This window comes from Chionomys nivalis, chromosome 2 (genome assembly GCF_950005125.1).
Source record: "Chionomys nivalis chromosome 2, mChiNiv1.1, whole genome shotgun sequence".
NCBI classification, from domain to species: domain Eukaryota; kingdom Metazoa; phylum Chordata; class Mammalia; order Rodentia; family Cricetidae; genus Chionomys; species Chionomys nivalis.
This window is the reverse complement of record NC_080087.1, coordinates 85,264,240-85,291,486: the sequence shown is the minus strand read 5'-3', so window position 1 is coordinate 85,291,486 and position 27,247 is coordinate 85,264,240. Positions and strand designations below refer to the sequence as shown.

The 27,247-nt window shown below is 42.0% G+C and overlaps 1 pseudogene; it reads left to right on the top strand.

The window, feature by feature from the left end:
* On the top strand, nucleotides 1–26,272 carry LOC130869207 (all trans-polyprenyl-diphosphate synthase PDSS1-like; annotated as a pseudogene).
* Nucleotides 26,273–27,247: the final 975 nt, after the last annotated feature.

Genomic DNA, 27,247 nt, shown 5'->3' with positions numbered 1-27,247 from the left:
ATGAAGGGGACGCTGCTTCTGCTGGCCTTGCTGGTGACCGGGGAGCTGGGCTTCCAGACAAGTGAGAACGGGAACAGATGGCCTTTCTGACCCTTGCTCACTCCATATCCTTCCTTATGGATCTGTTTGGAGATCTAGGGGTCCCCGGGAGGTTAATAGCCAGGAGTGCTGCGGAAGACCCTTGATGCTCTCTGTTCAGGATTGTGACAGTTGGGATGGGTGGAATGGGGAGCCTGAGGTGAGGTGGTGATGATTGGCCTTCAGTTGCATGTACAGGTGAAGCTGGGTCATGTATGGGATTTATGTGAAGGTCAGATGTGCAGGCAGGTACACTCATGCATACATGCCTCTTCTGCTGGGAGTGTGTGTCTATGGAAACTGTGTGTTGTATCTGGGAGACAGCAACCTTTGGGAGGGCAGGAGTGTGGCAGTTCACTTAAGACATTTGTAGAAGTGGCAAGAAACCGAGCCTCCACTTCTGCCAGCCTTGGGCTCTTTTAATGATGTTCTTTTCTCGTTCTTTGAACTCTATGTTGCAGCCTCCATTGGAAACAAGATAATACTGAATGCCTTCATTAACAAGTTTGCCCCTACTGATGGGGAAAGGGAGGGTATTGAAAAACTCACGGATTGCTTGAATGATGCAGGAGTGGAAGACAAAATCCTGAAAACCAAATTCATGGTAATTTCCTCCTTATCCTGATGGCCCCATGCACCATATGGTAGAATGCTGTGTACAATGATGCAGTCAGCTAGTCACGTGTGTCAGGGAATGGACATCAGAGCACTCAACCCTTACCCACCCTAGTACATGTCCGTGCAGCATGCTGGTCCACATCCAGTCTGTCTATGCAAGGTCACCCAGTGATGGGTGACCACCGCGTTCTCACCACAGTAGGGCAGGGACACTCACAGGAGAGTCCTTGGTGTGGATCTGCACAGGGAGGACAACCTTAGCTCTCCTCTAAGGTGCCTGAAACTCCTGTCTACTGGCCAGGCTCACCTTCTCTGGAGCCTCCCTTAACTCTTCTCTCCTGTCTCAGATGGAGCCCTCCTTCCACTGGCTTCCTCAGAGCCACAGCCAGAACCTCCTCTCAGTGGCTTAGATGCCACACCCACCACCTCAGAGAGTGCCTGCAGTTCCTCACCCCAGCTGCTCCTGGTCTCTCTTAGTGTCTTATTTAAGCATAGCTGGATTACAGAGACACATATTTTCAATATTGCATCTCTCACCCTCTGTTTCCCAAAGTACTTTTAGTTTGGGTGTCAGGTCCTGTAAAACCACAGCACTCTCCAAGAAGGAATTTCTTCCAGCACATCCACTCAGGGCCATATTTCTAACAAGACCACACAGCCAATGTGCTGACAGATGTCCTCAGGTACGAGACATCATCAAAGCTGGAACTCAACCATCTTGTCCCCTCTCCAGACCTAGCCCCCATCATGCCTTCAGGAACTTCTCCTTTCATCCCCACCTGGCTAGGGTGGCTTTTCAGACTCCTCCTGACAGCTGTGGAGTAGCTGCAGCTCTCTGGGGCAGAGTCTGTTGCTGGAGCCCTGAATCACTGCAGGGAATTTTCTTCCCTGTGCAGAAGGAGCAGCCTCAACATGGGTGACTGGAGAGCTCTGCTGGGGTTTTGCATCTTGCCTGTAACCACTTCTGCACCTTTCTTTCTTTGGGTTTTCCAGAAAGCCATGGTCTTCAGCCCAGAATGTAGAGAATATTATACCGAAGACACCATAGACAAATTGTCGGGAATCCTTTCCAAAGTTAACTTGCTTAAAAAGTGACTGATCTGAGAGACACCTTGCTGCCCAGTCCACTTTCCATTCTGAAGCTGGCATCCAGACACCTGTCCCCTCCTTGCTCAGTCTGTTAAGCTGGTTCAATAAACACCTGCAGCTCTGCTCTGGGTCCCATGTCTATTTGTTGTACATGTGTCATGTGATGTCCCCAGATCTAGGAGAAAGAGAGGTCTTGGGTAGACACTCAGAGCAGGGAGGCTGCCACAGACTGACTAGGTATCAGGGAGAGCCACTGCAGCCTTTTATGTTGCTATGTAGACCAGGCTGGCCTCAAACTCACAGACATCCACCCATGTCTGCCTCCTAAGTGCTGGGATTAAAAGCATTGGCTCTCACCAAGAAAAGCTCAGTGCAGCTTTGTGAGACTGTAAGACAGAAGTTGTCTGAGGGTAAAGAGCAAGGAAGCAGCCACAGTCTTCCCTAGGCTGTCAGGCTAGAAACTAGGTGCACAGCTACTCACTTCATATTTTGCCTCTAGGCTTTATCTCAGGGCAGCTGGTTCCTTATAGGTCAGTCTATAACAGTGCCTTGACTCAGAAGATGACTGGGGAGACTCTCCTGGTCTGCAAGAAAGGTCATCATTTGTCATAGCCTGATCTACATAGAAAGTTCCAGGGTAGTGATGGCTATATAGAGAGACCCTGCCTCCAAACTAAAATCAAAAATTAATAATAAACTAAAAACTCAAATGAGGAAAGAGTTGAATAGATGTGCAACTAAAGAGAAGAGAGTAGGCTGGGAAGAAGGTTCAATGGGTAAAGTGCTTCTGTGCTTTACTGGTGACATGAGTTCAAATCCCAGAACCCATCTATGGCCAGATGTGGCAGCATACATCCATCATTCCAGTGCTATTGTCAAGAGCTGAGAGGAGATAGACGAATACCCAGAAGTCTCTCTGGAATCCGGTCCGTCACAGTGGCCTGTCTTAGACAAGGTAGGTGAAGAGCGACACCTGAGTAAATACAATCAGTGAACACTAGGATGGGCAGTGAGGAGAGAGTGATTATATAGGGGGAGATGGGGCTGGAGAGATGGCTCAGGGAATAAGAGCACTGGATGATTTTCCAGAAGGTCTGAGTTCAATTCCCTACAACTACCTGCTGACACATAGCCATCTTTAGCGGAATCTGATGCCCTCTTCTGGTATGCAGGTATACATGCACACAGAGCACTAGTATATCTTTAAAATTAATGAATTAATTAAAATAATAAAACAAGAGCTATAAAGTAGGAGGAAGGAACATTAGGAGCAATGAAGATGCTCAACATTGTGACTACAGTGATGAGTTCCTAAAACGTACCATATTTTGTTCTCTAAATATACACAGCACAGGGCACATCAAACAATTCATCCTCAATAGAGCTTTAATAAAAAATAGTTCTGTACAAACAGAATGGTGAAAAGTACAAAAATATGGATTTCCTCTCGCCTGAAAAATCCCTAAAGTTTGGCAAATGTACACTGGTCCCACACTCTTTGGGATAGAGGCTTACTTGAAGGACACAGAGCATCATGAGCAATAGAGATTGGCTTTGAGTCCCAGGTAACACATGGACTTCTTTCCTTTCTCCTTGTTCTGGTCCACATAGCTCGGGAACCCAGTAACATCTGAACACTTGCCATTGTTCTGAGTATTGAAGGGGAAGCTCTGGTAACCAACTATGCCTATTTAAGGCGTGGCTACCTGGGATCCAGGAAGAAAACTGGGACTGACAAGGTGTGTGCTCTTTCTGCGAGATTCCCATGGACACAGAGGAATTCAAACTCCCCATTCTGTAACATGAGTTTCCCATTATAACCATTAAAAATATAATTGTTATCCTTAAGCTGGCCTGGTTATTTTCCATATTGAGCTAATTTGCAACACCTGGCACCCAACATGGGGCCAATAGAACCTTTGGCAGCTCTGGCCAGCCGCGGCCACACCATGTTTATTTGGGCATAGACTGCCTAAGCTTGGCACACAACTCTGAGCCCCGTAACATCGTCCATACACACTCACCCCTCGGCATCCCTAGGCACACTGTGCCACTGCTCACGTGCCCTCTGCCGTGTCCCCACACACTTCCTCCTTGGTTTCCCTCCACATCCCGCACCACTGCTAGCATGCCCTCACTGCCCAGCATGCGCACCCAGTCCAGCTCCACATCAATCCCCGTGGACAAAGGCCATTCCTGTGCACTTTCCTGGCACACTTCTGCAGCCACAGACCCTGCTGCACCCAGTGTGCGAGCCCAGCCATGGTGCCACCCATGCTGCCACCACCCTGCACTGCAGACTTTGGGTCCAGCCACCGCTGGAGCAGCAGACTTGTCTAGTCTGGCTACTGAACAGCTAAAGATCTTCACAGAACACACAGTCTGTGATTTATACTAAAACACTTCTTTTTTGAGTGTATTTTTCAGTATTCTATCTAAATTCAGATTTAATTTGAGCATGTGAATTCAAATGCACTGTGACACCTACTGGCAGGCAATGGTTATTGTACTTATTCCACCTGATTAAACCACAGGTGAGACTTACTGATTTAAACGGGCAATATGTCAGACAATCTAACCGTCCAAGGTTACAATAGCCTTTTCACTTACATCATGTGTGAAGTCTTACAAGATGCACATGATGTCACTCCTATATTGCTATTCTTATTTCTAGGGTTTACTTTTTTTTCTTAAAAATATGGTTTGATAATAAGAAAATGATGCAGTCTTTACAGTCTGAATTCAGGCTTCTTAAAAAAGAAGTTGGAAATCTAAAGAAGGACACATCTTAACTAACAATTTTCAGTCAGCTGAGGTACTTTTAAACATGATACAGACTGGAAACAAGCTTCTCAAAGAGGAGGTCATACATCTAAAAGAGAATACAAACACTTTGAATACCAAATCTCAGTTGAATGAAGTGCTTTTAGACGTGGTACAGCCTAATAACACACTTTTCAAAAAAGAGATTGCACATCTGAAGGATGATACCAGGACTTTGCTTAGCAGGACTCAGTCAACTGAGAAATCTTTGGTCTGATAGTAATTTATTTACAGAGAGATTCTGCACTCTGGAGAAGGAAACAGCTGATTTGGCACATAAAACCCGGTCTATGACATTGGGTGCTGAAACATTATTTGAGAGAATTTTCACTGTTGAATGTATTAATCAGACTCTGTTGAAGGGATATGATAGATTGAATGATAGTATATCTCTATAGGGAGGTAATATAAATGCCATGAAGATTATGTCCAAGGATAAGACATTATCGCTACTGGACAGAATTCATACCTTAGAATCCTCAATAAGGGCATTAGAGCAGAATACTGGACAGGAGGTCCAGACTTTACAAAAGGCAGTGGTAAACAGATTTGAAAAGATTGAGGAAATTATCGGATTTGATGACCCAGAGCAAAAGGTAAAAATGCAACATTTGACCTCGTCAGTACATAAAACTCTCTGGGATAGCTTCCCCATATTTCTGCCTGCCTTTCCAGTAATAACATCAGAAAAGGTATCTGGCTCTAAATACCTTAAGGTTGTCAAGGACTATACATGGGAGCCCATACGCATGGCTGATCTAAAAGAAATTAAACAAGCAATGTGACTTACGGACTATATTCATCCTTTGTTAGGGAGATGGTCAAAACCTGGGCTTTCAGTCACAAAGCCACACCTCACGATTGGGCTCAGTTAATCTCAGCAGTCCTAGAAAGTGGACCACAATTGCATTGGAGATGCTTTGTTAAAGAGGAAGCAAGAATTTTAGAGCAACAAGAAAAAGCGAAAGGAACTGAGATTTCCTTAGATCAAATTCTAGCTAATGGACCTTACTCTGATCATAAGGATCAAGCTCTTTATGATGATGATGATGACACCTTGGCTCTATGTAGCATAGCAACTTTGAAGGCTTGGGACAGGAATCAGGAATTAGGAAAGAGGATTAAATCATATTTTGGGGTTAAACAGGGTCAGAGAGGACCTTTTTGTGACGTTTTCAAAGACTACCTAGGGCTGTACAAATAGGGGTAACTCACCTAGCAGCTAGATGTATAATAATTGAGTCTTTGGCTTATGAGAATGCCAACATCGAATGGAAATAGGTCCTTGGGCCTTAAAAGATCAGATCAGCACCCATGGATGCGCACATTGAATGTCAAGACACTTGATTATGGTACTGACGTGTGGGTAAGAGAAGCAATGTCTAATGGTAAGAGAAGACATCAAAATACCAAATGTTTTAATTGTGGTAGAATGGGACATATGAGAAGGGATTGTAGACAATGGATTCCTAGGTGAAGGCGTAAGTCACAAACAATCCCACACCAGTTTGGAATTATGATTAATAGAATGGTTATTTATTTAAGGGGGAAAAACTTACAGATCACCGTCCCAGACAACAGCCCTCTGTGCAATCAGGAAGGGAGCCTAGTTGCCGGAAGTGGAGCCGGAAGTGGAGCTGGAAGCCAGAGAGTGAGTGGAAGGCAGTTGCTGCTTTTTTAAAGAGAGAGAGACCACACCCCAATGGGCTGGTATCTCAGCAGCTATTGGCTGAAGGAGCAGAAGGAGCTTCTGCAACACCTCCCCCTTTTGTCTAAGTAAGAAAGTTCTAAACCTACTATGAAATTATATACAATAAGTACAAATATCCTATTCTAACTAGCTTAGGTCTTATATAATAAATAGCTTGGCCAAGTCATGAGAGGAAAGTAACTACATTTATATAGTCTTCAACCCCATTGAAGATCTGAGAAGGGAAATAATGTTACCTGAGTAATTAGGAAGTACAATTAAACAACTTCCAAAGCATGCAACAAATCACAGAGACAACTAGCTACCTGGGCAATCACCCAAGGTCACGTTTGCAGTGTTGAAGCAACCAACTTTGGCTAAGGCCTAACATAACTGACATACCATTTTCAAAGGCAAGAAACTTTTCAAAACTATCTTATTCTGTCTTGGCAGGATATGACAGTCCTGTTTTATCCATTTACAGATATTCTGTATCTCTGTCAGTGGTTGAGGTATGGGCATTTCTTTACCCAAAGGCCAGTTCTGCCAAGAAGAAAGGCTCCAGGTGGAGTGTCTTTGGTGCTCAACATTCTTTCAGGAATAGAGCGGTGTTGCCAGGAGCGATTGTGTCTCACCACCACAGAACTCTGAGTTAGATTAAAGGCCATTTTCTACAGCTCTTTGAAAAGGTTGAAGATTATCTATTTATACTGAATATAATCTCTATGTATCTATGTCTAAAGAACCTGATTAGTCTAATTATAAATGAAAAACATGGATGACTATTGATCTATATAATTCTCAATACCTATCTAACTTAAAGACTAAGACAATAAACAACTGTGCAATAAATGAGGACAATATGATATCCAAATATAAACAATGTACAAATATACAGTGCAATATGATAATTATCTCAATACATAAACAATATATAAGTATCTTAATCAGAGGTAGAAATGTACACTGCAATATAGTAAATATACATATATCAATACAATATATATATATATCAATACATAAAAAATGTTTTAAACAGAGGTAGAAGCATGCATGCATACAATAGTCAATATAATTTAACTTTGTATCAATAAACAAGAATTGATACCAATATAATTGTCTAAAAACAATAACTCACAAGTACCAATCTATTATCCCATCATCTAATTATCCCTTTTTTTTTAAAAAAAAAAAAAAGATCCCAGAGCTTATAAAATTCCTCCCTCAACCCACCAACCCTCAACTGTATACTCATTATAAACAACCCCTAAATGATATTCCTAAACCCAAGGACAAACTTTACTGGGAGAGGGGACATCATCCTCTAAAATTACTTCCAGCTGTCATGGGGGCGATGTTCTTTCTGGGGGATCCTGTAAAAGTAAAATGATGGTTAAATTTCAAGATCAATGTCTTTTAAAATTGCAAATAGTCTTTTGTGCAGGTCTGGCCAGAATGTTGTACAAGATGTACACCATTTCAGCCAACCAAGTTGGAACTGTCTTGTACAGCTGGTACCCAAAACAGGTCTTGTAGTAGCTCTATCAGTATCATGACGTCATATCAACCAAGTGGAGTTGTTGTTATGGGGACCCATCTTCTTCCTGGAAACTTCAAATATCACTGTAGGAAAAACTCATTGTTCATTGTGAACAACATAAACATTAATCATATAGACATACATATATTCAATGAAAGGCATGATAGATAATATTCAATGAGAGGTATGATAGATATGAAGAAAAGCAAAAATGTTTTCTAAACTCATATTTCTTTCTGTCCCATATAATGGCTCTTGACATGAGACAGAAACTCCAGAAACTCTGGGTTTTTCTCTTAACAGCAGGGTTGGAATTAGAGAGGGACCCCAAAGTTCTTTTGTACTGTTGGGGCATCCATCTTCAGCCTACAGGTCCATAGTATCCAGCAGACATTTCCATAAAGCAGGAAATTTCAAAGGCAGTTCAGTCACTAACTGCTGTGTCCTGCAGAATGTCTTGCAGACTCTTTCATGAGTCAGGAACCCCGAAAGACCATCTCACCTTTAGGCAAGTTCAGCAGTCCTCTTTCTGTGGGTTCTTTGTGTCCAGTTTATACAAAAGTCCAGGCAAGAGCAGTTTCTTGTCCAAATGGCTATCAAACTCCATAAGGAGCCTCTTCAATGCCCATCTTCCTCTTGAAGTAGATTGGTCCTGCCACAAGCAGACGTGTCTCATTGTCATGAAAAGCCCTAAGTTATTAAAGCATTAAATGCCATATTCCGTAGTCTTTGAAAGATATGAAGAATGCCTATCTAACCGAAATATATCTCTATATATCTAGAAAATCTAACTAACATGACTACAAGCTTGACTATTATTGATGATTATCCATTAATAACCTATATTTTCTAATTATACATTACATTTTAAAATGAACTATACAATCACAATACCTTAATCAAGATCATAAATACATATACATACGACAAAATTTATACCAATTTAAATTATTCATATCTATATCATATCCCCCTTTAAATGTAAAAGAACGTTTATAAACAATATTTGGGAATATGGGCACAGTTATTTCTCTCCAAACTGCTTCCTGCTGTATGGAGGCACTGTTATTTAGGTCTTTCATGGTATAACCTGTCTGCTAGGTTCATCTCAATTGGCAGTTGAATGAAGTAATTTTCTGAAGGTGTTCACAGCAACCTTTCTGGAGGGCGTGGTCTATCATACCATACTGGGATAGAAGCAATCCACAGGGTCTCATCCTCTGTGAAAACAAAAGAAGACCCTCTCCAAAGCATCATATCATTAGACCCAAATTTTGAAATCATAATACCCTTATGATATCCATTCTGGTTTAGCTTGGTAGCCCATATAATAAAATGTCTCTCTGTACTTAGCTCTTTCACAGTCAAAAATTTTAAAGAAAACACAATGTACATAATCCAGACTCTCTGTGAATTTTTCATTTTTACGTGGCTTATTTTTCTTTATTTCTTTTAGTCTATAACTATCTTTACTCTGTCTCTTTAAAGACTTTACCCTTTCTTTTTTTAGGGCATTAACTTTATTTTCTATATTCTTTTTTTTCTCTCCCAAGCCTATGTACACTCATCCAACATTGTGACCCATTTAGAGGTCTTTTATGTCTGAATCTGTCCTATTGTGACTCTGTAATTTTTTTACTGTCCAGGAACATTTTTGATTTGCGCCTTTAAATCGCTAAGCACTTAAGAATCTAAGCTGTGACATTTCTAGGTCAAATGCAGGTACTGTGGGCTTGACATGCCCAGTCCAACATGGCAGAGCTGCTTGTGACTCTGACTCAGTTGTGGCTCTGGAGCAGCCAGCTGCTCTGGATGTTGGCTCCACCCCTCTCCAATTTTAAAATGGTGGATGTGCCATTTTCTACTATCTCTGGGGCCGCCAAGTAGGAGCCGCACTCAGCACTTTAACTCTGAGACTGAGCTTTTTATCTCAGTTACAACCTAATCTGTGAGCAGTCTGGAAACATCTGTGTATGTCGGCGGGAATTCGCCATGCTCTCCCGCTTGTGCATGCCTAGTAAACCTGATCCTGCTGACTGCCCAAGTGCAGGCAGGGAGCGCTGAGCCATTGGAATGGTCTCAGAGTACTTTCTTTATGATCCCCAGTGGGAACACAAACATCCAGGCCCACAAACGCACCATAGCCAGAGTTTGCACCCACGGCAGGGCCCAGGAAGCTGTGTTTTAAAACTGCACATGGCTTTTTTTTAAAGACTGCAGAGTCAGGAAATTCTCTCTGTGGCACACCACCCACAAACAGCAAAAAGCTGTGTTAAACTCTGTTTTTTTTGTGTTTAAAATTAAGCTCTCTCAGGTTTTACATGGATCCAGTTTACCACGTTGGGTGCCACTGTGTTGTAGAATGGTGGTGGCATTGTATCCTGTCCTTGTGCCTTTTTACTCTGTTCACCAGCTCCAATAATTTCTTCAATCATTTCAAATCTTTTTTCATTGTCTCTCTTAAATCCTGAATCTTCTGACCTGCATGAGTTTCTAGTGATTTCACTAAGGTATCAATTTTTTTGGTCCCCATTCTGCACCTGTGATTCCAAGGCTTTAATTTTTTCCTTAAAAGATAACATGTCCTCCTTAAACTTTTCTTGTATATCATATAGATTCCCATCTTGGAGGTACATTCTGTCTGTTACCTTATCAAAACTCTGTGATAATGTCTGAACGTCAAATTCAACAGCCTGAACCCTTTCAGGTAATTTCATAGTACCCTTGGATATGGAGTCAATTTTGTCTATCATAGTATCCACTTGTTCAGATAACCTCTGATTTTCAATAATTTTAATTCTTTCAACTAGTCATTCATTATTAGTCCGTAGAGATTGTATCATTCTTAGGTGTGCCACATTCTTCTTTAATGATAGAATATGGAGAAGAAAACTGAAACCTAGTAACCAGTAAATTAAGGTATCCCCATAGTCATATAAACCTCGCATGATATAATCCGTTGTATTAGTAAACAAAGCAGTAAAATTTGCGTTGGAAACAAAAACTGCCATATTACCTATTATCCAGCAGGTGGCGCTGTTGCTGAGTCTCAACTAGAACCGCTGCAAAGGTGACAAAAAACGGGTCCTGTTTCAGTGTTCACCTTAGTATTTGTTAAAAACTGAGAAATACGAGTTGCTTGACAAAGTAAATGTAATTAAATCAATTCCTTACATGGAACCAGAAACCCAGAATTCAGGAGTAGAGAAAAGCAACCTGGAAGCCACATATGCCTCCACGTGATAGAGTCACCCTGAGGGGTTGCAGTTTTTGGCAACCGCTTGCGTTCTGATTCATGCCACTTAAGCATTGCACTTGCAAGGGAGATTTAAAAACGACTCAGAAAAGAGCAAACAAGGCGGGCAGAGACTGTGTGGGCCTGTGGAGTTTAAAACCACGTGGGGAGGCAAACGATAGTGTGCATGGGGACTTGAAGCCAATCTGAGGTGTGTAAAGAGAATATATAAAGAATTGCAGCAAGAAAAGCAACTGTGTGATAATTTATATTAAACTGCTGGCTCCATCCACAAGGCACAGACTGCAACTGAGGGAGGGCTCGTGCCACGCCCAACTGGTGGCAGGCAGCAGAGCAGGGAAAGGAGAGGTCCTAAAACCAAATATTTGGGCGCCAGATGAAGGTATAAGTCACAAACAATCCCACACCAGTTTGGAATTTGATTAATAGAATGGCTATTTATTTAAGGGGGAAAACCTTCAGATCACTATCCCAGACAACAGTGCTCTGCACAATCAGGAAGGGAGCCTAGTCACCAGAAGCGGAGCCAGAAGTTAGAGAGTGAACGGAGGGCAGTCGCTGCTTTTTTAAAGAGACAGAGACCACACCCCAATGGGTTGGTATCTCAGCAGCTATTGGCGGAAGGAGCAGAAGGAGCTCATGCAACACCTAGGGATAATACTTCCTCTGGGAATGGCAGAAATAGGAGGACTCAGCCTTCAGGTGTATATAAAAGGTGTGGCAGAGGCCGACATCGGACAAATCAATGTAGGTCAATGAAAGATAGACAGGCAACTGTATACCATCAGGAAACAACATGGGGGTGCCTCTCGCAGGCCCCCATAATGAATGTGGTCCAGTCATTCCCAGTTACAGTGAAGAACATGTCTCACCAAGAAAATTTAAAATCCAGTGCCCACTGTAAAAAACCACACTGGTCTGAATGATGGGTTAAGTGTGGAGGACAAGTAAAAAGTCCAGTATTCAGATGTAAGTATCATTACTCCAGAATTTTGGCATCCGAATTGACCTCTTTAAGAGGTAGATGTTCAGTTTCTGTGAATTGGAACCCTACCTTGGGTAAAAGAAAGCATGGGATGGGTTGAATGCATAGGGCCAGAAGTCCAAATGGGAAGACTAAGGCCGTATATAGCCAATATCGCAGTGAATTTGTGAGGTCATGACCTATTGCAGCAATGGAATACCCAGATTAACATTCCTGCAGCCCCAAAACCTTGTTTCTGAGGAAAATATTAGAAGATATTATAGATGATGGACACCAGCCATTTGGGCTGTACAAGAACACAAAGCAATTGATAAACCTTCAGAGGTACCAACAGTCCTACTTTAAAATGGTTAACTGAGAATTCAATATGGGTTAAGCAGTGGCCTCTAGCTGAGGAAAAGTTGCAGGATCTAAAGAGCTGGTAGAAAAGCAACTAGATACTCGACATATAGAAAAATCAACCAGCCCTTGGAATTCTCTTGTATTTGTTGCCAAAAAGAAATCTGGAAAATGGAGAATGGTGACAGACCTAAGAGCTATCAACAAAGTTATTCAACCTATGGGCCCTCTACAATCTGGAATAGCTGGAATTTCTCTGCCTTCTCTGTTACCAAAGGGATGGCCTCTCATCATTATTGATTTAAAGGATTGTTTCTACACTATACCTACACTATATTCTACACTATACCTACACTATATTCTACACTATATAGAGAAAAGTTTGCCTTCACAGTGCATAATTATATTTTATTTAATTATTACTTATATTTAATTTAATATTTTTTGTTGGATTTTTTGAGACAGGGTTTCTCTGTAGCTTTTGGTTCCTATCCTGGAACTAGCTCTTGTAGACCAGGCTGGCCTCGAACTCATAGAGATCCGCCTGCCTCTGCCTCCCGAGTGCTGGGATTAAAGGCGTGCGCCACCACCACCCGGCACTTATTTAATTATTTTAAGCATACTAGAAGATATCAATGGACCGGCTTCCCACAGGGAATGCTCAATAACCCTACCCTGTGCCAATACTTTGTCAGCCAGCCATTGGAAATAATTTGTAAGCAATTTCCTAAGTCTGTAATCTACTATTACATGGATGACACTGTGTTATCTGATTCAAATATAGATACTTTTGAAAGGATGTTTGAAGAAGTAAAGAAAATCTTGCCTAAATGGGGATTACAAATTGCTTCTGAAAAGATTCAAAGAGGAGATTCTGTTAATTACCGAGGTTACAGAATAGGTTTACAGAAAATTAGAACACAAAAGGCACAAATTTGGAGAGACCAGTTGCAAACCCTTAGTAACTTTCAAAGATTACTAGGAGACATTTCCAGTCTACAACCGGCTGTTGGGATAACACCTGATCTAATAATTCATTTAAACAAAACATTAGATGGTGATAAAGACTTGAATAGTTCCAGAGAACTAACAGCTGAAGCAGAAAATAATTGATAATTGTTGAGGAGAAATTAAGGAGGCACATGTGGATTGGGTGAATCCAAATCTTTTTTTTTAATATTTATTTATTTATTATGTATACAATATTCTGTCTGTGTGTATGTCTGCAGGCCAGAAGAGGGCACCAGACCTCATTACAGATGGTTGTGAGCCACCATGTGGTTGCTGGGAATTGAACTCAGGACCTTTGGAAGAGCAGGCAATGCTCTTAACCACTGAGCCATCTCTCCAGCCCCTCCAAATCTTAACTGTATTCTAGTCATACTTCATTCCAGAATTTCTCCTACAGGCATTTTAATGTAGAGGGATGATATTATCTTAGAATGGATAATTTTACCACATAAACCAAGAAAAAATTAAAATTATGTGGAAAAAGTCTCTGAATTAATTATAAAAGGTAAAATGAGACTTGGTCAATTAGCAGGTATAGACCCAGCAGAGATTATGGTGCCTTTTACTGTTGATGAAATAAAAAGGTTATGGGAAGACAATGTACCCTGAAAAAGGACTTGTGCTAATTTTTGGGGAGAAATTAATAGCAATTATCCCAAATGCTATAGACTTCACCTTAGAAAGAGAACTTCTAGGATTCTTCCCTGAAGTGTACCTGATGCACCAATAACTGGAGCCTGTACATTTTATACTGATACAAATAAATCTGGGAAGGCAGGTTACAAATCAGAAGAATTAAGTAAGGTGTAACAAAGCATTTATAAATCTATCCAGAAGGCAGAAATATTTGCTATTCTTATGGTACTAAGGAATTTTAAAGAACCTCTCTGTATAGTTACTGATTTGCAATATGCAGAATGAGTTATCTTGTATATTGAACATGCTGAATTTATACCAGATCATATGAAATTGATGTCATTATTCATCCTGGTGAAAGACATAATCAGAAACAGGCTTTGTCCTATATGCATAACACACAGTCAATCCCATACGGATCTGCCAGGTCCTCTAGCACATGGTAATGCAGAAATTGATCAATTATTGATTGGAAGTGTTTTAGGCCTCTGAATTTCATAAAAACACCATGTCAATAGCAAAGGTTTAAAGGAAGAGTTTTCTATTACATGGCAACAAGCTAAGGATATTATAAAAAGGTGGCTTACTTGCTCTTTTTATAATCAAACACTGCTGCCTACAGGGAGTAACCCAAAGTGTAGTCAAAGGAATAAAATCTGGCTGATGGATGTGTTCCACTTTATGGAATTTGGTAAATTAAAATATGTACACCACACCATAGACACATATTTAGGTTTTCAATGGGCAACTGCCTTGAGCTCAGAAAAGGCTGATTCAGTAATCACAAATTTATTGGACGTTATGGCCATCATGGGTATACCTGCACAAATAAAGACAGACAATCGTCCAGCATATGTATCTAAAAAAATGAAACGCTTTTTTGTTTATTATAATATAAAGCATATTACAGGTATACCAAATAATCCTACAGATCAGGCAGTTATAGAAAGGTCAAATCGTACTATAGAGGATATGCTGAACAAACAGAAAGGGATGGAAAATACCCCCAGAAATAGATTGTATAATGCTTTATTAATCTTGAATTTTCTTAATGCTAAGGAGAAAGGAACAACAGCAGCACAGAGGCATTGGATAATGGAAAAAACTTCTGAATCGAATCAACCAGTATATTTCAAGGATGTGACCTCACAGTGGAAACCAGGAGATGTACTATGTTGGGAAAGGGGTTTTGCTCTTGTTTCCACAGGAGACAAAAAATTATGGATACCATCAAAATTAATATTCACTTTGATAAGGAAAAACCTCTTAAAAAAGGGAAATGATACCACATTCACAACAGTGACAATCATACAGGTGGAGACAAGAGCAAAACCCCTTCCCCAACGCAGCACATCTCCTGGCTTCCATTGTGAGGTCAGCACATCCTTGAAATAAACTGGTTGATTTAGTTCAGTAGACTTTTCTATTATCCAATGTCTTTCTGCAGCCATTGTTCCCTTCTCATTAGTGTTGAGAAAATTCAAGGTTAGCAAAGCATTATGTAACCTATTTCTGGGGGTGTTTTCCACACCTTTCTGTTTGTTCAACATATCCTTTATAGTTCGATTTGATCTTTCTATGACTACTTGACCTGTAGGATTGTATGGTATATCTGTAACATGCTTGATATTGTAATAATCAAAAAACTGTTTCATTTTCCTAGAGACATAAGCAGGACCATTATCCGTCTTTATTTGTGTAGGTATACCCATGATAGCCATGACTTCTAATAAATGAGTGATTACTGAATCAGCTTTTTCTGAACTTAAAGCAGTTGCCCACTGAAAGCCTGAATAAGTGTCAATGGTGTGATGAATATATTTTAATTTGCCAAATTCTGCAAAGTGGAGCACATCCATCTGTCAAATTTCATTCCTTTGAGTGCCCTTAGGATTAGCACCTACAGGCAGTGGCGTTTGGTTATAGAAAGAGCAAGTAGGGCATTTCTTTACAATCTCCTTAGCTTGTTGCCATGTAATAGAAAACTCTTTCTTCAAGCCTTTGCTATTAAAATGATGTTTTTTTAATGAAATTCAGAGGCTTGTAGCACACTACCAATCAATAATTGATCAATTTCTGCATTACCTTGTGCTAGAGGATCTGGCAGACACGTATGGGATCGGATGTGCATTATATACATAGGGCAAAGCCTGTTCCTGATCAAATCTTGTACCTGGATAAACAATGAGGTTAGTTCTGTATCATCAGGTATAAATTCAGCAGTTTCAATATGTAAAATAACTCTTTCTGAGTATTGTGAATCAGTAACTATATTAATAGGTTCTTTAAAATCCCTTAGCACCATAAGAATGGCATATAATTCTGCCTTCTGGACAGAATCATAAGGACTTTGTTCCACCTTACCCAAGTCTTCTGATTTGTAACCTGTCTTCCCTGATTTATTGGCATCAGTATAGAATGTACGGGCTCCAGTTAATGGAGCATCACGGATGATTCGAGGAAGGATCCAAGAAGTTCTCTTTATGAAGTTAAGCCTCTTGCTTTTTGGATAGTTGTTATTAATGTCTCCCAAAAAATTAGCACAAGCTCTTTGCCATGGTTCATTATCTTCCCATAATTTCTTTGTTCATCAGCAGTGAAAGGCACTATAATTTCTGCTGGGTCTATGCCTGCTAGTTGATGAAGTCTCAACTTGCCTTTTATAATTAACTCAGAGACTTTTTCCACATAAGTTTTCAGTTTCTTACTTGGTTTATGTGGTAAAAAGATCCATTCCAAGATAATATCATCTCTCTGCATTAAAATTACTGTAGGAGAAATTTTTGATGGTAGTATGACGAGAATACAATCGAGCTCTGGATTCACCCTGTCCACATGTGCCTGTTGTAACTTTTCCTCAATCATTGTCAGTTCCTTTTCTGCTTCAGCTGTTAATTCTCTGGGACTGTTCAAATCTTTATCACCATCCAAGGTTTTGTTCAAATGAATTATTAGATCAGGTGTTATCCCAATAGCTGGTCGTAGACTGGAAATATCTCCTAACAGTCTTTGAAAGTCATTAAGAGTCCGTAGGCGATCTCTCCTAATTTGTGCCTTTTGTGTCTTAATTTTTTGCAAACCTATTTTATAACCTAAATAATTAACTGATGGAGGAAGGTCATTGGTTAAAAATAAAGAAACTGCTTGGCCCTCATAGGTTAAAACATAGGTGGGTGGAGTAAACAGAACAGAGTGCTGGGAGGAAGAGGAAGTGAGCTCAGACTCGACAGCTCTGCTCTCTGGAGCAGATGCCATGCTCCCCTCTCCCTGGCAGACACAATAAAGCTCCGACCCAGGATGGACGTAGGCTAGAATCTTCCCGGTAAGCACACCTTGGGGTGCTACACAAATGAATAGAAATGGGCCAAGCAGTGTTTAAAAGAATACAATGTGTGTGTTGTTATTTCGGGGCATAAGCTAGTTAGGCAGCCATGAGCCGGGCTGTGGGAAGAGGCCCACAGCCCCTACTACAATTAACAGAATCTCCCTTCTGAATCTTTTCAGGAACAATTTGCAATCCCCATTTAGGTAAAAGTATTTTTATTTCTTCAAACAGTCTGGTCAAGGTATCCATGTTTGAATCGGATAACAAAATGTCATCCATGTAATGATATACTATCGATTTGGGAAATTTTTTGCGTATTATTTGCAATGGTTGATTCACAAAATATTGGCACAGGGAGGGGCTATTTAACATACCCTGGGGGAGGACGGCCCAGTGGTACCTCTTCGAAGGTTGAGAATTGTTATAAGTAGGCACTGTGAAGGCAAATTTTTCTCTATCTTCTTTTTGTAAAGGTATAGTGAAAAAACAATCCTTTAAATCAATAACTATGAGAGGTCATCCTTTTGGCAATAAAGAGGGCAAAGGAATTCCAGATTGCAGAGGGCCCATAGGTTGATTAACCTTGTTGATAGCCCTGAGATCTGTCACCATTCTCCATTTACCTGATTTTTTCTTAACCACAAATACAGGAGAATCCCAAGGACTGGTAGATTCTTCTATATGTCCAGCATCTAATTGCTCTTGTACCAGCTGTTCTAAAGCCTGTAACTTTTCCTCAGCTAAAGGCCATTGCTTTGTCCATATTGGTTTCTCAGTCAACCATTTTAGAGGCAAGGCTGTTGGTATCACTGAAGGGACATCAATTGCTTGCTCTTGTACAGCCCGAATGGCCGATTTTCTCCGTTTGTAATATCTTTTAATATTATTGAAAGCTGTGGCGGGCTAGCGGCCCGGGCCAAGTAGTATGACGGGCGGGGCTGAGTTGCCCTTCAGAAGTCCCGTTTGCTGACTTTCTAGCAAGCACCAGGAAAATTCGAGTCGCTGCTGCAAATGTTCAGTGACTCAGAAGCTCAGCTGTGCTGAGAGGGTACAATCTGCGTGGAGGGAGAGGCCTCCAGAGAGAGGCGGGGGCCACTGGCTCCCAGCGGTCGCCACCCAGGAGGTTCTAATTCGGGGCGGGTATTCGAAAAGCCCCACGTTGGGCGCCAGGTGTCGCGGCGTAAATGAACAGAAGATGGAAATTATAATAAAATATTCAGCTTTAATTAGGGAAAGACTCACAGAACTGAAGTTCCAGTGGAGAACAGGAAAGCAGAAGGGGCGGCTGGGAGCATGCCTGCAATCTTTATAAGTAAAAAATATCCTCGGGGGACCCCACCCCCTGCTAGCAAGGTGATTGGTTGGGTCTCCCCTACAGGTTAGGGCAGGGTTCTGCTCTTATCTTTGTAGGAAAATACACATCATCAAAAATTCAAGAGACCCTGGATGTTTGAATGCTGACAGAAGGAAAAAATAACTATCCACTAAGGAGCATCTAGGAAACAAAATATGGTTTATGAATCCAGGTACTGTTTACACGTACATTTACACAAACATGCACACACAGACACATACTCACAAACACACATATAGCTGGTTTTGGAGTTAGACAATGGCTCTGTACTTCTCTAAATCCAACTTGTTGTTAAAAGGAACATTCAGAGGATCTGTCTCGTATCAGGAGCCATCTGGTGTGGGACAGGAGAAAGACTTTAGGAAAAATTTTACTTTCTCCATGCCTTTTTTGTCCATATCATATTCTTCATTGAATGTATTTTTATATGAATGATGTTTGAGTTTTTTTTTTTTTTTCGAGACAGGGTTTCTCTGTGGCTTTGGAGCCTGTCCTGGAACTAGCTCTTGTAGACCAGGCTGGTCTCGAACTCACAGAGATTCACCTGCCTCTGCCTCCCAAGTGCTGAGATTAAAGGCGTGCGCCACCACCACCCGGCTGATGTTTGAGTTTTTTATGATGAACAATAGATTTTTCTACAGATCCTTTTCCTGCAGTAATCGTTGAAGTTTCTAGGAAGAAGATGGGGCCACAGCAACAACTCCATCTAGTTGAGATGACATCATGATGCAGAGAGCGCTGCTATAAGACTGCTTGTTTTGGGTACCAGCTGCTGAAATTGTGCATCTTCCCATATTGTAGCCAAAACTCCACATATGAGAACTTTGAAAATCAAAACAAAACAAAACAAAAAAATCTCTTGACTGCTCAGAAATTGTTTGCAATTATGCTAGACAGTAATTTTGGGACCTAACCACCACTTAATTTTTGCGGGATCCCATTAAGAGAACATTGCCCCCATGACAGCAGGAAGCAATTCTAGAAGATGACACCCCCTATCCCAAAAACGTTTGTCAACAGGGTTGGGAACACTGTTTAGGGGTTTTTGATTATTACTTGTACTAGATAGAGGGTTGGAGCAGAATGTATGTTTTTAAAAAAATGAGATAGCAATAGTGGGTAATAGAGTGAATACTTGTTAGCTATTATAAACGGATAATTTACATTAGTATAGTTTTTGTATAATGATACAATTTCAAATTATATCTGTTACTTTTGTTTACATTTGTACACCGATGCAGTTATTTTGTCAGATTGCATATGTGCATGTTTCTACCACCGTTTAGGACATTTTGTATATTGATACAACTTTTAGGATATATTTTCATATTGCACTATATATTACTCCTACCTCTGATCAAGATACTTATAGATAGTTTACCATTTGAGGTCTTTGTCTTCATTTGTTGCACATTTGTTTACAGATTATTTAATATTCTGACATGAAGTTTTAGTCTTTAAGTTATACAGGTATTAATTATTATAGGTCAATAGCTGTTCATGTTTGTTGTACATACAGTCAGATCAATTAGGTTCTTTAGATATATAGAGATTGTATTCTGTCTAGATATGGAATCTTCAACCAATTCAAGGATCCGTAAAACATGGCATTTAAATAATTTAGGGTTTTGTTGACATGAGACATGACTGCTTCTGACAGCATCAATCTATTCCTGAGAGAATGTTGAACAGCAAAGACACTCCATTTGGAGCTTGTTTTCTTCTTGGCAAAACTGGCCTTTGAGCAAGGAATTGACAATGCCTCAACCACCGACAAGTTACCTGATAGCCAGAAATGGATAAGCAGGACTGTCAAATCTTGCCAAAACTTGTGTTACAGGGCCTGGCAGACCCATATGGGATCTAATATATGTTATATATGTTATATTAAAGGGATGATTTCTATTTCTGATTAGTTATTATAACTGAATAGATAACAAGGTCAATTCTGACAAACTGTAATAAGTTCAGCAGTTTTAATACGTAAAACAACTCTCTGCATATTGAAAGTCTACCTTTTGAACAGAATCATAAGACCTTTGAGTCACTTTATTCAAATTTCCTAATTTATAATCTGCTTTTCCTGATTTGTTTGAATCATATAGAATATAGGGGCTCCAGAAATTGGTGTTCCCTGTACAGTGTGAGGAAGGATCCAGTTAGTTCTCTTTTGTCTTATGGCTCTAGCTAGGACTTTGAGTACGATATCAAAGAGATGTGGAGAGAGTGATCATTCTTGTCTTCTTACTGATTTTAGTGAAATTGCTTTGCGTTTCTCTTTCATTTAGTCTGATGTTGGCTGTCGATATGCTATACATTGCCTTTATTATGTTTAGGAATGTCCCTTGCATCCCTGATCTCTCCAAGACCTTTACATGAAGGGGTGATGGATTTTGTTGAAGGCTTTTTCAGCATCTGATGAGATGATCATGCGGTTTTTTTTCTTTCAGTTTGTTTATGTGATGGATTACATTGTCAGATTTTTGTATGTTGCAAACCTACTTGGCAGGTGCTCTTGGCGGTCTCTCCCACCTGTAGGCTGGCTGTCTGAGGCGTGTGGGACCCTGAACAATAGCTCATTTTCCAACTACTTGTCTGCTGAGCCCCTTTCTACAACAACAGCTTCAGTCAGTGAGTTTCCCTTCTTGTCTTTGGCATAAACACTTTCCTGGATCCGTGGGAGTGACAGTTGAGCATCTGGCACCACGTGGTGTCCTTTGAAGCAAGGGTACTCCCAGCCACCAACTTCAGTTCTAAGGCTGCCCCCTTTTGCCAACAATCACCTTCAGCCGTTCCCCACGAGTGAGGTCTTTATTATCTCTTGGACCCAAGTGTCCTTCGGGCATAGCCGCTCAGCACCGACCTTCACTGGGCGCCTTGTGCTTTCTTGTCTTTTAGATCCAAACGTCTGTTGGAAATGGCCCACCTGCTTCTGTTCTTTTGACTGACAAGTCACTGGGCGACTGGAGCTGTCATCGTTTGATTCTCTCTTGATAAAAATGCCATTGGATCTCATGATTTTTTCTGCCTCATTCATGGGAAATAAACCAACCAAAAATATAAGCCCTTCCACTCCTGATGTCTTTTAGAAAACCTAAAATTGCTATGTTTAATGACCTATTTAAAGACTTCAAAACTCATTTGCATTTGTACTAAAAAATGGTCAAAATATCCCACAGTTAACAACTCAAAGTGGCTGACTATTGACAATTTAGACCCCAAAATTTTCCAGTACCTTTCTAACTTCTGCCAGTGGATTCGTAGATGGGAGGAGTTACCTTGCGTACAAGCATTTTTCTACCTTAGCTCCAAACACTCAGCCCCAGAGTCTCAAGTCATGCATGTGCTCATAAGTATTCAGGTAAATACTTGGTCAGCCCAGGGCCCTCCTGTATGTCTCTATGTCAGTTGTCAATTATGTCATGCACTCTTGACTGCCTACAGCTCTATACGCATGTGCAAAGGACCCCTTTTAAAGCAAGCTCCACCCATCTGTCTTTCTCTCTTCACTACTTGCCTTTCCCTGTCGACCCTCACAAATCCCTCTTTTACCACCTACCAATAAACCTCCATGTGGGTTGGTTGTATTCTGTGATTCATCTTAGCTGAGGCCACTAATCTGCGACAGGGCTGAGGCTGCAGTGGCTTATGCCTGTGATCCAGTACCTGAGAGTGTGACACAGAATGGGAGTTCAAGTCCAGTGTGGCCATGGAACAAGCTGTGGGCTAGGTTGCTTATGTCATGAACTCTTCTTGAATCTTAGCCCTCCTGCCTCAACTTGCCCTGTGTATGTACCAGACACTAGGTAATCATATGGTTTTGATCTCATGTTCCCCGAAAAGGTCTCAGGGGACTTATAAGGACAGCACAACACGTTTTTAAGAACTGTTCCTTTGGATGGTCTCAGCCAATCTTCACAGGTCTCGCTGGGCTTGGATATAGATGTTAGCAGTGGTTTTAAACTTCCCTGATCCTGGGATCCTTTAATACGGTTTCTCATGTTGTGCTGACTCCCCTACCATACAATTATTTGGTTGCTACTTTGTAACTGTAATTTTGCTCCTGTTATGTACTGTAATGTAAACATCTGTGTTTTCTGACGGTCTTAGGTGACACTGTGAAAGAGTCATTTGATTCTCCTGAGGTTTACGGTCGACAGGTTAGGAACTACTGTTCTAGAGGCTCTGAAAATGTGTTTTCTCTCTTCCAGCTCCCGGTGGTTGCTACAGAGGCTGTGCCTGCCTTGGCTTAAGGCTGTATTTCATCTTCAGGGTCAGCAGCTGCGGCCTCTTCTTCTGCTACCACACTCTATCTGGTTCCCTTACCTCCTGCTATGCTTTCAACACCTTCCTTGGGCTTCTGACTGCTGTGTCTATATGACAGGACATGTATGTTGCTTCAAGCCACTAAACCCACAGAAACTAGGGCTGCAGAGATGGCTCAGTAGTTAAGAGCATTGACTGCTCTTCGAGAGGTCCTGAGTTCAATTCCCAGAAACTACATGGCATCTCACAACCATCTGTAGTGAGAACTGGTGCCCTCCTCTGACATAAAGGTAAACATGCAAACAGAGCACACACACACACACACACACACACACATGCACATACACACATACACTTTACAGTAATGCATTGCAGCAGCAACAGGAAGCAACAGAGACAAGTCTCTTTAACTTTTCCTTCAACTCCCTGTTCCAATGTACACTCAAAGCCCACATGTGGCCATCTCTGAGGGTTTGACCAGGGAAGCCAAGAACGCAGTGTAATGCTTGTAGGACTGGCAAGTCTCTTCGGTGGTATACCTGGGACTGCTAGATAGCTCCTAGGGGAATTTGTACATTCATAGCTTTACTGTGGGCTGAGTTTCGTTGGATTATTGTTTCCCATAAATCTTAGTTACTGTTCTATTGCTGTGAAGAGACACCATGCCCAAGGCAGCTTATGGAAGAAAAGCATTGAATTAGGGCTTACTTACTGTCTCAGACGGTGAGTCCATGACCATCATGTGCTGGCAGAAGTCCTGCAGCTCAATTTGTAGACCAGGCTGGCCTCGAACGTGTGGAAATCCTCCTGCTTCTGCTGGGATCAAAGCGTGCAAAACCACGTTTGGCTACCAGAACAAGAGATTTATTCATGTTTATTTTATGCATATAGATCTCTTGCCTGCATGAATGTCTGTAAATCATGTGCGTGCAGGATTCCCATGGAGGTCAGAATAGCGTGTCAGATCCCCTAGAACCAGGGTTACAGATGGTTGTGAGCTGCTATGTGGGTGCTGGGAATCAGACTTGGGTCCTCTGAAAGAGCAGCCAGTGCTGTTAACCACTGAGCCATCTCTCCAGCCCACTAGAGACTTTTCAGTTGCCACAGTGGAAATTTTACACCCTCAGCACCTCCCCCAAGCCTTTGTTTCATCTTCACTGTTACCTTGACCGGCTCTAGAATCTCTTGGGAGATGGAGGCCCACCTCTGAATATGTCTGCAAGGATTTTTTTTTTTTTGTCGGGGAGAGGGGGACAACTTGGCTTGCTCAGCTCCTGTGAGGGACATCACTGGTAGTACGTCTCTCCTCCCTGTGATGGATGCCTCACAGACTCCGCTGGAAGAGGAGAGAGTCACCAGGCCTCGGATTTCAGGCACTCTTCTCTCCAACCTTTCCTTCTCTTCTTCAAAGCTGAATGACGTTGTGTTTTCTATGCCTCTGTCACTGAATGAATGTGCCGTCTCAACCACTTCCATTGAAACTGACAGAGCGACCAATGCTAGCCACTTAAGAAGAAAGGGTCTATTTTGGATCACGGTTTGGAGGGGAAAACATGGCGGATGGGGCCTAGCAGGCAAATGCCCTTGACCCTGAGACCGAGGAGAGTGAGAACAAGGCCAGCCTGGTTTACCTTGTGAATTCTAGAACATCCAGAGCTTCTGTTTTTGGACAGCTTCTTCTGAGAACAAACCATTTCATCCTGCAGGAAGCTCCTTAATCAGGGAGGTAAACAACTCAAAATAGCTTCAGACTCACTATGCCAGAGTAAGCAATAAAGCTGATATCCAACCTGTTGAGCCACCTGCAGGCTGTGCAATGAGCTGCCACTCATGCTGGGTGGGGGGAGTTGGTTAATCAGCTGTCTTTGAGTCATTTCTGCTCCTGTAAGTGACCCCAACAAAACTCATTGGTTCACCAAGTTAGATTTCTGTACTTTGGTCTCTCCTAGGCTCCCTATTAAATGTGTGAATTTAAATGTATGGGGAAATAAATGTGTGTACCACACCTTGGCTCGCCTTCTTTAAAATATGCCTGCCGCGACTTTCAGACTCATAGTACGTGCTGATGGTGCTAGCGGCAGCTGCTCCTGGATGCCGGCAGCCCTGAGCTTCTGGCTGGGACCCCCTGGATGTGCGAGACAGCTCGCTAGCCACATGTGCTGCCTTAAACACCCACGTGCGGATGCCCTATTTTAGCCTAGCGAAGACTTTAACTTCTGCCTTCCCAAATGTGCACAGTATATCACAGTTCCATTAAAGGACACCAACAGTGTGCTGTTGTAGTCAAACACAGAGTGGTGAGAAATACACTGATCCTTTTGAACTCGGCTGGAGGGACTTGAAAGGTCTGTATGAAGACATTAGAAAGGAGCTGTGCATCTCCCCCAAGAACTGCAGGACTTGTCCCAATACAAACTACTTCAATGCAAAGGAAAACCTTCAGACTGGTTATTGTGGTGGTAGTGGCCCGAGCCTGTAACATTCATCCTAATGGACTCACGAGATGTGCAAGCCAGCCAGCGCACCATAGCCTTGATTGCAGAAACGATCCACACTGCTAGTCTGGTTCGCAATGATGTTATTGACGATGCAAGTTCTCGAAGAGGAAAACATACACTTAATGAAATCTGGGGTGAAAAAAGACTGTTCTTGCCGGAGATTTAATTCTTTCTGCAGCTTCCGTAATTCTGGCATGGATTGGAAACACAGCCGTTATACCTATTTTAACCCAAGTTATTGAACATTTGGTGCATGGTGAATTTTTTCAGCTAGGGTCAAAAGAAAATGAGAATGGAAGGTTTACCAACTACCTTGGAAAGACCTTCAAGAAGACAGCCAGTCTGAGAGCCAACAGTTGTAAAGCGGTCTCTGTCCTGGGCTGCCCTGACCCACTGCTGCATGAGATTGCCTATCAGTGTGGGAAGAATGTTGGAATAGCTTTTCAGCTCATAGGTGATGTATTGGTCTTCACCTCCTGGTCTGACCAGACGGGCAAGCCAATGTCTGCAGACCTGAAGCTAGGCTTAGCCGCTGGCCCTGTCCTGTTTGCTTGCCAGCAGCTCCAGGAATGAATGCTATGCTAACATTCTGGCGGGTGGGTTTGCCAGGGGACGTGGACAGAGCCTGCCAATATAGAGTGATGGCGTGCCACAGACAACCTGCCTCGCCCAGCAGCAGTGGACAGATCAGGAAACGTAGACCATCCACAGAAAGGGATGCCCTCGCCCGGCTTTCAGAAAGTGTGCTCACAAGGGATACATGACAATGCTTTCTGTTCTTTTCAGCAGCAATTTTACCAGACTGTGCCTAATGGATTTTGTGAAACACTGTTTGCTTTATGTGCAGATAATCAAAAATCACTTTAGGAAATAATTTCAACCTTATTGACAAACAATTTTTTTTTATTGGCCAAGTTTTTCAGAAAACTTTTTCAATGTAATTAAACCAGTGTCACTATAGTCAATTCTACTTAAGGTGTCCTGATGGTTGTATGTGTGACTTTTTACACTGTTAATGCCCACGCGGAAAGCCCATTACACAAATAGATAATCAGCATTAAAAAGAATGTGCTTACAGGGGCTGGCTGTGGTGGCGCACACCTTTAATCCCAGCACTGGGGAAACAGAGGCAGGTGGATCTCTGTGAGATCGAGGCCTGCTGGGTCTACAGCGTGAGTTCCAGGACAGTCAGAGCTACACAAAGAAACCTCGTCTCGAACCCCACCCCCCAAAATGGGCACGTATAAATATATGCATGGCAGGGTGCACACATGGAGACCAGAGGACAACCGGGGGAGTCAGTTCTCTCCTTCCACCCTATGGATCTTGGGGAACCCACCGAGCCACTTCACTGGCTGTGTTACACGGCTCCACGGAAGGTCTGTCCATTCCAAACAGGGAGCCAGTGGCAAATGGAAGTGCAAATACCACAGAAGGGCAATTGGTGGAACAATGAGTTTAATTGGGGTCACAAATTACAGGGGCAGAAATGATTCAAAGACAGCTGCATCTGAGCCTACTCCAGCAGGGGTGATGGCTCACAAAGCTGGGAACCCGGAACTCACTGCACAGTTCAGTGTCGTGGCTTGGATGTCAGATGCCGAAAGATCTAGAAGGTAATCCTGACTCTTTCTGACCCCGGATAGTTCTGGCTCTACAGGTTGAAGAGAACATCTGAGAAGCAGGAGGGGCAGTAACTAAGGTCAGAGAGTTGTGTGGGAGGGGAGCGTGAGTGTTCT